General features: G+C 38.9%; 1 protein-coding gene across 1 annotated transcript in view; it reads left to right on the top strand.

Moving 5' to 3' along the window:
• Window positions 1-12,906, top strand: part of LOC118507663 — a 43,240-nt gene that overhangs the window by 16,741 nt on the left and 13,593 nt on the right. The gene's annotated exons all lie outside the window — the stretch shown is intronic.

Below are 12,906 nucleotides of genomic sequence, written 5' to 3'. Positions count from 1 at the left end.
ATATTTGTTTACGCGTGACATATCAGCGATCATAAAGAAAATTGTCCAAGTTCTATTTTTGCCAGCTTCAGCAAAAATCATACAACGTCACGCTTGCTGGCAGAACTCCATCCAACCGCAAGTTAGCAACGAGCGTCGGTAATCGCTAAATCAGCATTGGGAGTGTCGTGTTGTATCCAACGCGACGAGTTATGCTGATGCGGCGATCGCTGCTGGGCCGTTTATGGGCCGATAACGGAATCGGCTGAATTCAATAAAATAGTTAATTTCAAGACACCGAACTGTAAAAGACTCTTTCTATCTATTCAGAAAGAAAAGTTTTAACTGGCGCCCGAATAGGGACCTGACAAAAAAATCAGCGGGAAGTGTATAAGTTAAAAAAAAATCCTATAAAGTTAGCCATTTAAAAATTGTGGCTAATCTCGTGGTTGAAGGAGCCATCATAATAACGAAGCGAACTTTGGGACACCGTGGTTAATTCCCGATTGCTGCCAGCGAGCCCCCAGTCATCAGAAGGATAAAAAGGAACATCTTGCTGTAGCTGCCCAATTTTCCCCCGAAGAAAAAGAAGTCAGATGCCCATGGAAATTAACTCAACCATACTGTAAGTAAAAACCTAAAAAATCCGAAATCAGTGAAATTTTGGTGTTTAATTAAATAGCTTCTGCTGTAATTTGTTAGTGGTGAATCGTGATCGTGACAAGTGTTAAGTGAAGTGAGCATTTAAAACACAAAAATGACCAATCCCAACACTGAAATGGTTCTACGATCTTTCGTGGAGATGGGAAAAACCCCTGACTTTTTGAGGGATGTTCCTATTTTTGATGGAAACCCAAATGAGTTGATGAATTGGATTTCGGATGTGGAAGATGTTTTTATCATGTATAGAGATCTTCCTGACGACTCTGTGCAGTTCCATCTGATCGAACGAACAATCAGAAGGAAAGTCCGTGGAGAAGCTTCCGATGTGTTAAATGCAAATAATGCAACATGTAGTTGGCATCAGATAAAATCTATCCTAATGCTTTACTATAAAGATAAGCGTGACGTGAAGACCCTGGATTATGAATTGACGTGTATTCGTAAGGGTAATTCGGAAAGCCTCGCCGGATATTATAGCAGGGTTAACCAATTGTTAGCCGCTATAATAGCACAAGTTCAAACTGACAGTAAGTACTCTCTGCATGCAAATGTCCACATAAACTATTTCAGAGAGAAAGCTTTGGATTCGTTTATTAGAGGTTTAGAAAAACCATTATCCACTTTATTAAAAACTGCTGACCCGAAGACCCTTAGCAAAGCATATCAATTTTGCATTGATTACTTTAATATGGACGTTCGATCAGCACCTTTTAAAAATCAATATGGAAATCAAAATTCTCTTAATATTCCCAAGCCAAGAGATTTAGGCTTCGAGCCTCAACCCCCTAGGGTAGCACCCAGAAAAATTGTTTATCAACCAGTACCCCCTCCTAGAGCAGCGCCTCGTCCAGCTCCACGATACAATTCCCATTACCTGCCTAATCAGCAATATACCCCACAGAGGCAACAGCCCGAGCCAATGGAGGTAGATAGAAGTATAAATTCACGTCATATTGACTATGGTAACAGACCCACATATGGCGAAAAAAGACCAAGACCACCATCAAGTCAAGAAGCGTGGGTAAAGAGGCAAGCTCACCCATTATATGCTCATCAAATGAATAAAAATGCCAACGACGCAAGGTATTGTCACGGACAAACAATAAATGAATTTGAGCTCACAGAGCAAAACAATCTTGTTGACAAATTACAAAACATAAATTTGCAACACGAGCATGATCCGTTGGAGGGATCAAGTCGCGATGGTCAGAACCATTTTTTAGAGTGGAAGATGAGTTGGTAGTTCCCAGCCTTCCTTTTATTTATCTTAAAACTACCATTGGAAACTTTCCGTTTTTAATAGACACAGGTGCTAATATTAATTTAATACATCCACAATTGGCACGTGCATATGAAATCAGTAAACCGTACGAATTTTCAGTAGGTCAAATAAGTTGTGCAAATAGTACATTTGCTCCTACTAGTGCAATTAATATAAATTTTTTCCATCCCAAAATTGATTTTGAAGATCGCTTTTTGTTACACAAATTTCACAATTTTTTTTATGGAATCATTGGAAATAGCATGTTGAAAACATTGAAAGCTAAAATTGATCTAGAAAATGACCAAATCACATTGAGTAGAAACTCTAAAAGATTCGTCATCCCAATCTCATACTATTCTCCACATAATCGGTCATCCCACAATTTGATCCGAACATCTCATCTATCCAAATTAGAGCTAGAAAAACTAAACCAGGTTTTAGATAAAAACAGAGATGCATTTTACAAACCAGACAGTAAACTAACATGTACAACCAAAGTGGAATGTGCAATACACACTTCAGACGATACACCTATCCATCAAAGAGTGTATCCATATCCTGCAGCATATGCTGACGAAGTAAATAAGCAAGTTGACAAGCTATTAGCGGATGGAATAATCAGACCGTCTCGCTCAGCTTGGACTTCACCGGTATGGATTGTGCCAAAAAAACCGGATGCATCAGGACAAAAGAAATTTAGAATGGTTATCGATTATCGAATGTTAAATGCTAAAACCATCTCCGAAAAATATCCAATGCCCGAGATAAATTATGTGATAGACCAATTAAAAGGAAAAAAATATTTCTCGACTTTAGATTTAGCTTCGGGATTCCATCAAATTAAGATGAAAGCATCAGATATTGAAAAAACGGCTTTTGCTATTAATAACGGTAAATACGAATTTACTAGGATGCCGTTTGGTTTAAAAAACGCACCGGCTATATTTCAAAGGGCTATCGATGATGTACTTCGAAATTTTATTGGAAAAATATGTTACGTTTATATAGACGACGTAATAGTTTTTGGCGATGATTTAGAAAATCATTTGAAAAATTTGGACACAATTTTGACAACATTAAATAATGCAGGACTAAAAATTCAATTAGACAAATCAGAATTCCTTCGCCAAGAAGTTGAATTTCTTGGTTTCATTATTTGCACAGAGGGAATAAAACCCAACCATAAAAAAATAGAAGTTATAAATAAATACCCTGTGCCCAAAACCATTAAAGATTTGCGTGCCTTCCTAGGATTAATGGGCTACTATCGACGATTTGTCAAAGACTTTGCCAAAATTGCTAAACCTTTGACAAACATTTTAAGGGGAAAGGGATCTGACACATCCAAAAAGAAAATTACATTAAATCAACAAGAAATCGAATGTTTCAATAAAATGAAGCAAATACTATCATCGAGCGATATTCTCATCTATCCAGATTTTAACAAACCATTTATTTTGACAACCGATGCTTCAGATTATGCAATTGGATCCGTTCTTTCTCAAGGTGAATTAGGCAAAGATAAACCAATTCACTTCGCATCAAGAACACTATCTAAAACTGAAGAGAAATATTCCACCCCTGAGAAAGAAATGCTTGCAATTTTCTGGTCACTACAAACTTTCCGCAATTATTTGTATGGAGCTAAACTCAAAATATTAACTGATCATCAACCACTTACTTTTGCCCTCTCCCAAAAAAATACTAACGCAAAATTAAAACGTTGGAAAGCATATTTAGAGGAGCATGACCACGAGATTTTGTATAAACCAGGCAAAGGCAATGTTGTAGCAGATGCCCTCAGCAGAATAGTTTTCTCTATGACTGGTACGCAACATTCATCACAAACTAGTGACGATTTTTACATTATCTCTACAGAAGCACCACTTAATGCTTTTCACAACCAGATCGTGTTGAAAAAAGGGAAACCAAACACAGTAATTGAATATCCATTCCAAAATTTTAAACGTACAACAATTTACTCCGAAATAATAACCGAATCATCTCTTTTACAGATTCTAAAGGATCATTTCACAATATCAAAAGTAAACGGACTTTTCACGAGTGAAGACATAATGGGAAAATTTCAAGAGGTTTATAGGAAGTATTTTGGAAGTCAGAAGCTCCTTAAGATTCGATTTACTCAAAATCTTCTGGAAGACATTACAGACGAAGATCAACAACGAGAAATAATCACGGCAGAGCACAATAGGGCACATCGTGGAGCCCAGGAAAATAAGTCGCAAATTTTACGTAAATACTATTTTCCAAAGCTGCTAGCCAAGATAAAAAAAATTGTTTCCAATTGCTGTATCTGCAATGAAAACAAATATGACCGAAACCCTATCCGGTATCCTCAACAACAAACTCCAATCCCCGTACACCCTTTCCAAATTGCACACATTGATATAATGTTTCTCGAAAAACATTATTTTTTAACTTACATCGATAAATTTTCAAAATTCGCTCAAATTAAAGAAATTCAATCGCGAGCCGCCTTAGATATTGTTCCGGCAGTTAAAGAAATAATTACAAAATACCATCCTCCTAAAATATTAGTAATGGACGGCGAAAAATCTTTTGGTACACAAGATCTAATAGATTTTTATAAAACTCACCAAATCCAAATATATTTAACAGCTACAGGTCGAAGTGAAATGAATGGAGTAATAGAAAGGTTCCATTCTACCATATTAGAAATTTATCGAATAACGAAATTTGAGAACAACAATTTAACTATTTCTGATCTAATCGAGCTTTCACTTCACAAATATAATTCATCCATTCATTCGACTACTAAATATACTCCTTATGAGATAATTTTACCGTCTGTCCGTTCATCAGATATTTGTGAAAATGTTTACAAAAATTTAACAAAGAAACAGGAGAAAGATATTTCATATTACAATAAGAGAAAAAAGGAAATAAATATAAAAGAGGATATGACAGTTTATGAAAAAACCAGAGCCAGATTAAAACACAAGCCGAGATACAAGAAAATCAAGATTAACAAAGTAAACAAAAGCACTATAAACACAAATGATTCACGAAAAATTCATAAAAACGATATAAAAATAAGATAGCTAACAATACCGTCATTCTAACATCATTGTTCTCTTCTTACAGTTTTCTATTTGTAGTATGTACCCTAGCTGAACCGAGGATCTCTATTCTGAAGGTAGACAACCAACCTATAGTTGCAATGGACGAAGGTTGGGCAAGAATAAGGATAGATAGCCATATTTACATACACCATTACAATTTAACTGCGTATAAGGGTTATATTCAAGCAATTAAGGACGATTTCGAAAAAATGAGCAATAATCAATTTTCCAGTATTATCCAAAACCAATTCGAAGAACTGAATACCATATTGAAAAGAATGCTTCCCACTAAAAGATTCAAACGTTGGGATTCCATAGGAACAATTTGGAAGTTTATTGCAGGAACACCAGATGCAAACGATCTTCGTGTTATTAACAAAACAATTAATAATCTCATCGATGACAATAATGCACAAGTTACAATCAATAGGAATATTAACAACCAGATTAAAGAAATAACAGAAAAAACTCGTAACGTAATAACTCAATTCAGATCAGAATCATTAGAAATTCATTCCATCAATATTTATCTCCACCTAAAAAAGATGATAGACACACTGCAGGAAATAGTTGATAGTATAGTTATGACGAAAGCGAATATTTTAAACGAAAAAATATTGTCAAAATATGAAATCAATTGTTTGGAAAAAAACCTGGCAGCAGAAAACATTCCGTTCGACACAACTCTAGAAGCGCTTTCCTACGCCGACGCCTCTATCGCCACCAACCGCCAAGAAATAATGCTGCTCATAAAAACACCCAAACTCGACCCAAGAACGTTCCGTAAGATAAAAATTTATCCAATCCTGTACCACGACGGCAAGATTCACCTCCAGTATGACAGATTCATAACTCACGAAGCAATCAGATACCGTGTTAGCACTCTAACCCCGAAAATCTATAAAATCAATGAAATAGAGTTGGATGAATCAGATTGCATTCCAAGATTAATGGAAGGTCGAGAAGCAGAATGTAACTTTACGAAGAGTCCAGCCAAAACTGAAATATTACAGATTAATAATCACGCCATATTGATTAACTCTGTAGAGAAATTTACACTCGTCTCCAAATGTGGTATAAGCAACAGAACACTTCAGGGATCGTTCGTAATAAGCTTCAACACATGCGATATTTACATAAACGACGTGAGATACTCATCCAAACTCACCGATCTAGTTGGAACGTTGAACTTATATCCACTCGACGGAGTGTTTATTAAAAGACAGCTGGAAATTTCGAACATAAGTCTGGAAGATTTACATAATCTGCACATCGAGACACGTAAAGAATTGGAGCACATTCGCTTACAAAACAACTCTTTTCAAATAACCTGGCCAACGATAAACATTTTCGGAGGTATCATCTTTCCTCTCATTATACTGGGAGTAGCATTGCTTTACTGGTTTACAAAGAGGTGCAAAAACACGCAAACGGTAGTCACAGTACATAATTCGTCACCAAATCAGACACCCGACTACGTCACATTTCCTAAACAAACACAGTGAATCGTGGACGTTCACATCTGAGGGGGGGCGAGTTAGCAACGAGCGTCGGTAATCGCTAAATCAGCATTGGGAGTGTCGTGTTGTATCCAACGCGACGAGTTATGCTGATGCGGCGATCGCTGCTGGGCCGTTTATGGGCCGATAACGGAATCGGCTGAATTCAATAAAATAGTTAATTTCAAGACACCGAACTGTAAAAGACTCTTTCTATCTATTCAGAAAGAAAAGTTTTAACTCGCACAGGGTATCGGTACGAAATTAGTTCAACCATTACTTCTACCCCCAAACATCCTATCCCCATCGCTTGGCGTACTACAGGCGTACCGCAAGCATCGGCTTTCAAACCAACCGAACACAATGTTCCGCAACCGACCAGAATTTTCAAAAACCGAACCAACTTTTTAATTAGATTCTCCAATTAGCATGCTCATAAACTACAGCCTCGGCCGCGTCTCCGGATGTCAGCCCCGTTTCTCCCTTCCCTTCCCTTCCCAACCGGCTTCCCGCCAAACGAGTTCATTAAAGCATTTGGAAAAAAAGTTTTCCACTCGCACACAGAGTGCCGCCGTCGCCAGGTGAAAAACGTGAAAGGTGCTCGATTCGCAGCGCTAGATGAAGAATGCCGGGCACACTTTGATAAGACAGTGACAATCGACTCGGTGCGAACGAACTCATAGAGCGAACGTGCGCTTTCCGGGTGGAAGAACAGATCTTTGATGCCTTACCAACCACAATTGTGCGCGAAAATACCTTCAGCTTTAGGGGTTTGGCTTTGGAGCATGGGAAGTTGTGCGCTTACACGATAATTAAATGTTGTTGTGCCATTTTGTTTGTTGCCGAGTGGATCAAAACTTAGCGCTGGTGCACTTAATCATTTTCATTTTGCTCTAATTAAGATGTTTTCTATATCGGTTCTCGCGCGATAGAGTGTTGTTTGAAGATGTTTTGTTGAAGCGTCGAATAAGCCGTAACACGGCAAGATGAGCTTTATATTTAAGTTTGCAATATAATGCTTGCTTCTTGGAAAATATTTAATAAACTAAGAAGAGAGCTTATGCATTATAATAAACGCCAATACAATAGAAAAATTATTCTACATGGTAGATGTTGAACGCCAACCTCCACTCATCATCCTTCCTAACCGAGTTCATTCTGCCCTAACTGAACGCACAGTGTAAAATTGTTCAACAAAACGGTTAGAAAAACAAACACCTCAACCATGCTGAAATGCCACAATCAAGCTTCTGTTCGCCTTTTTTTGTTCTTAATAAAACTTAAGCAAACACTTAACGTGCACTGCTTCGTGCACTTGTGCCACAAAAACAAACTTGCCTCTCACCCAAGGGCAGGATCGTTTGATGTGTCAAAAGCTTAGCGCGTTAGTCGCTGGGCGAGCGCTGGGCTCTCTCAACCGGTAGACCGGTAGCTGGCGCAGCTGTTGTTTGAAATTATTTGCATACTTAAGTGCTATGAAAAACTACTGCTCACCATGTGTTGTTTAGCGTGTTTGTACGCTTTTTCTCTCTCGGGGAGCACTGTAATGAAGTGTGTGCCCCGGGACTGGGCTTTGTAGTAACGGGTTTCTTTGCTTGCCATCAAACTTCCTTTATGAACTACACAACTTGCACCGATTTCAAAAGACCGGTAGTGTTTCTTAAAGCGGCCAACAGTTTCACCTTTCCAATGAGAATGTAGAACAAAGAATAAAAATGTACTAAATAGAAATGAATTTAAAGAATAGTGTGTATTAAAGCCCGGGGAAAGAATATGGGAAATTTCATTCCTCTATACTAGCCCGACGTTAACGCTCGATCAAAACCTTAAACGAAACTGATTACATATTGTTATTGCATACGCTCCATGCAAACCACGTGTTCTAAACGTGTCTGGCAAGCGTAGTTTGGTTTGCATTTGCACTGGCACTGAAATTGCACACTGTGCTTATTGAACCATACCGGAACACCAACCGACCCGGCTATTCCTGCCATCAAGTAATATGAAACAGAATTGACGATCAAAGCGTTCATCGCGCTAGCCCAGCAGGCTTCACATGACCCAACCAGGGTAACGAATGGGCATACTGGCAACGAACAGGGGAAAACCGCTCATCCCATCACCATCTGCTCATCCGCTGCACAAGCATCCAGATTTATCGCGAACACTGCAACGGTACGTGCGGCTTTTGTGTGGTAACGCTAGCTAAAGCCCCCTAGCGAGCGGTTTCGTTACGGTATCGTGTAGATCGTGGGGCTTAATGCTGCTCCAGGTATACATGCCGGGATAAATGTCAACCTGGCGTGTAAAACAACCGCTGCTCTGCAATGGCATGCATGTGTGCGTGTGTGTGTGTGTGAGTGTGTGCGTTTGTATGAATGGATCCCCAAAGCTAGTGTATAGTTTATTCTTCTTCGTGTAAAGCACTCCATCACCAGAGCTCAATCGTACCGGAGGCGCATGTTAGGAACCTACCGCATTCTAACGATTTACCTCTTCAATCTGCTAACCAAACACTTCCTTAAAGCATTCGTGCCCTATATCCGGAAGTGTAAAAACTGCATCAGCTATTTCAAGAAGGTTCAACACTCTTCAGCCAAGAACCAATCGAATGAAGTTTTGTTAAGGAAATATCCCGGATTCAAAATTAGTAAAATAATACTTCTTGTATTTTTTTTTTTATTTTTACAAAATAGAGGTTAAATTAATATGCTAGACATTATTTATTTATTATTTTATTCATAAATAAAGAGATATTACAAACTAAATGGAGGCGCCCAGTACCTGATGCACATTTCATGTGGAGATTCATAATCAGATGAATTACATTAGCAAAATAATGTCAATCGATACAAAATCGATAACAACAGTATTCAAAAAAATAATTATTTTACAAAAAATAATCTATTTAAAACCTTGTTTTTGTTGATTAATTTCAAAAATAATTCACAAATAAATAGGTAATGGAAAATAAATGGAGGCGCCTGGTACCTGTTGTTCATTCCTTATGATCAGAGATACGGAAATAAAATTTCTGAATTTAGTTAAAATTAGGAAATTATTGTGATAAACAATTTAAGAGACATAATAAAAGAAATAACAATTATAATAATATACTAAAAGAGACACCGAGAGCACAATATGAATTAAAGTGCAGTTTTTTTTATTTTCTGTTATTATTTTAAAAAAAAAGCATTTTTTTTTAAAAAAGCAGGTATTCTATTATTAAAAAAAAGCATACAATTTTCATTTCCAGAAAATATTATTTCCCGCTTCCCGCTCCTAAAACAGAAACTATTTTAACGATTGTTACTAGAAAAACTATTATTTTCGTTAGTCCGAATTCACAGTATCGATAGAACCACGTAAAAACACAAATACTGGGAAAAATAAAATGAAACGATTGGGTTCAACAAAGCTTCGAACTATTCCCTGCCTCGAATAGATTTTCCACGAACATGAAAGATTAAACTAGAACAAACCACGGTCGTGCTCATTGTTCTATACGTGTGATGGTGCTATACGCCCTAAACTATCACCGCTGGTGATCGGTTGTGCAATGTGGTTGCTCAAACTATTGTAGCCATGCATTCGTGTGTAATGATAAATAAAAAGGCAACAATTATAACAATGCCTCAGTAAACAGACAATAGGAGCCCAGTTTAATTAATACAAACAAAGTCGAAATGCTCTATATAACCATACATTACACATTTTTTCTCTCTGCTTGCTTTACGTGTCTCATTACTGCCAATGCTGCTGCATCCTCCATATGCACCATAACACAGTAGGGGACATAAAAATTCCGACCATGCTCATTATTCGATCAACCCGTCACCGCACCCCAACATCGCTTACACCACCATTTTCAAATATCTATACCATTAATTAACGGATACTACCACCACTAAAACCATCCAACCAAATGAATCCACCACCCGCTCGGTGGATCTGATGCGGAACGAATCCCACCAGACGGTGATAATGATCGTGGACGTTAGCTGAAATGCAATGCAACTCACACCGAATGGAAATTTTGAGCTTCATCACCGTGCCGCAAGTCACCAGTACCTGTAGTATTTACCCCTTTGCCATCGTTCAACTGGTGCCAGTACGAAACAGTTCATCATCCATCCAACCGGCTGTGGGGCTGTTAGTTTGGGAAATAATGCAATTTAACAGCAATTAAGCATACCGGCACCGACAGTTCTCCCGACCAAAACTTGTGCCGCAGGTTTGCGTTTGGGAACGAAAAGCAAAAAAAAAAGAGGCAAAACGAAATTACTCTTCCACTAACCCAGATGTGAAACCAGCCTTGCATAATAATGTTATACTCTCGCGAGGGGGGGGATTACACCGCACGGAAATTTTGTTTGCCCAAAAAAATGTTAGATTAAACTTTTTGGATGCATGACTTTATAAAATGGTGCTGAAATCGAAATTTGAGTATGGGCTTTTTTCGTCCTTTAAAGGAAAATTTATATGAAAGGACCACTCCGTCACTAGATAGCGAAGTGCCGCGATTGCTACTCTTTTATTGCTTTTTTTTGTCTCGAATTACATCAGCTATTTTCATGACAAGGAGCGTGTAGCACAATCCTCGGACTCTATTATGCGAGCTTATCTTTTCATCTCAATTTTCGCGCTGCCCGGCAGTATCGGGCAATCTGAAACCTTTTCATCATCATTTTGTATCGCCATTCGAGTAGCGGGAGAGGAACAGACATGACACATTTATCTCCGAGCCGCGACGTGGAACATGAAAGAGAATGCTAGATTATATAGAAGTATAAATCCAGGCAACGGCTCAAGTCATTCTTTATTAAGCAGTATCATTGAGCTATAAACCTAGCTGTAACCTAGCTGTAGCCATCCTACAAAGCTCATCAAATCGCACACTTGCACTAAGTGGAAAGCACCAATTAATAAAGTTACACTAGAAAAGTATCCCACGATTGTAATAAATTCCTTTTCAACGGAATATCCCACCACAACCCACCTCACTGCACTTTCTTCACTAACGCTCACAGCAATCACTCACAGCACATGGAAATGTATGAATATGGTTGATCACCTTCCCTTCCCCCGCCCCGGAACTGCAATAACACCGAAAAGAAAACCTCTAATGAACATGCTTTCATTAGCTCACAATCAACTGTTATTAGGGGATTGGTTCAGACTCGAACCCATGCGTCACCATGATCTCATTTCGAGCCTGCAGGGGCACGGGGCACGGTACGCGAACGGAAAAGAAAACAGAAAGCATCACCAGCCCGGCGTGCAGTGCAGCAAAACCATACACGCTGGTTGGGTACAGCTACGGGCTGGAGTAGTCTCGAAAGGAGTCGAATAGATTCACGGCACAAATGAATTGGCAATTACCTCTAACAAGATTGTTGCTGGATAAAAATAGACTCGCTGACGTATCGGGAGGCGGGGGCTTCATTTTCTCGTTCATACACGGATCATTGGCTTCAACCTGCACATCCGTACGTATCGATACTGTTGAGCGAATGAGCATCATTCAGTCCTGCTGTTGCGAAAGAGCCAGATTGAACGAAAAACAAGTGATTCCGGTACTTTCCGGGGTTAATTGGTTTCCGTGCCATCGTCATGGTTAAGCGAGCGGAACATAAAATGCAGTTCTTTCTAATTTTTTAAAATTTTAAAGCAATGATAATAATTCAAGAAAAATTCTTAAAGGTGGAAAGACTTTTTTGCGATACCGTTTTGATGTAAGTCCTCGTAATACATTTTAAGGAAATACTCCCCGTGACCTCAGAAATAAAATGAACAATCTACCAAAATTCAACCAGCTTTCAACACGATTTGTATTCCATTCAGCATTTCCCGTGAAGCACGAGAAACGGCACGTTCGAACCTCCGAGTTCGCCCTTTTAACGCTATACCTACACCGTTCGCGAAGCTTCACGTAGAATGAATTTAAAACCACTGCTTGGTAAAACAAGATTTATCAACACCACTTATCGGCTGCGAGCGAGTGCCGATGTGCCCCTGATTTACGCTTCCATTAGCGTGCGCCTTGCTTTCCGTCAATTCCGTCCACCGCTCGATGCTTGATTCCTGCTCATCTAATAAGCAACCAATCGAACAACATGCAAATTGCAATTTCCCGCCTTTCCATGCCCATTCCACGGGGAGGAAGTGCAGTACCATCGTATCGTAAAATTCATTCCACTAAAACTCAGCACGAACAGCTTAAACAAACACACCCTCGAACTGGGTGCGACTGCAGCAAAGCGCAACGGTGGTGACCTTTGGAGTAAATTCGATTGACTCACCCGTACCCGACCGAGGGGAGATGGCATTTAAGCAGACCGCTTAAACTTCCATCGGGATCGGGTAAGATAATGCAAGTACAGTACATTCATCTCGG

This window comes from Anopheles stephensi, chromosome 2 (genome assembly GCF_013141755.1).
Source record: "Anopheles stephensi strain Indian chromosome 2, UCI_ANSTEP_V1.0, whole genome shotgun sequence".
NCBI classification, from domain to species: Eukaryota; Metazoa; Arthropoda; class Insecta; order Diptera; family Culicidae; genus Anopheles; species Anopheles stephensi.
The sequence above is the reverse complement of the archived record's forward strand: the minus strand, read 5'-3'. Positions and strand labels throughout refer to the sequence as shown.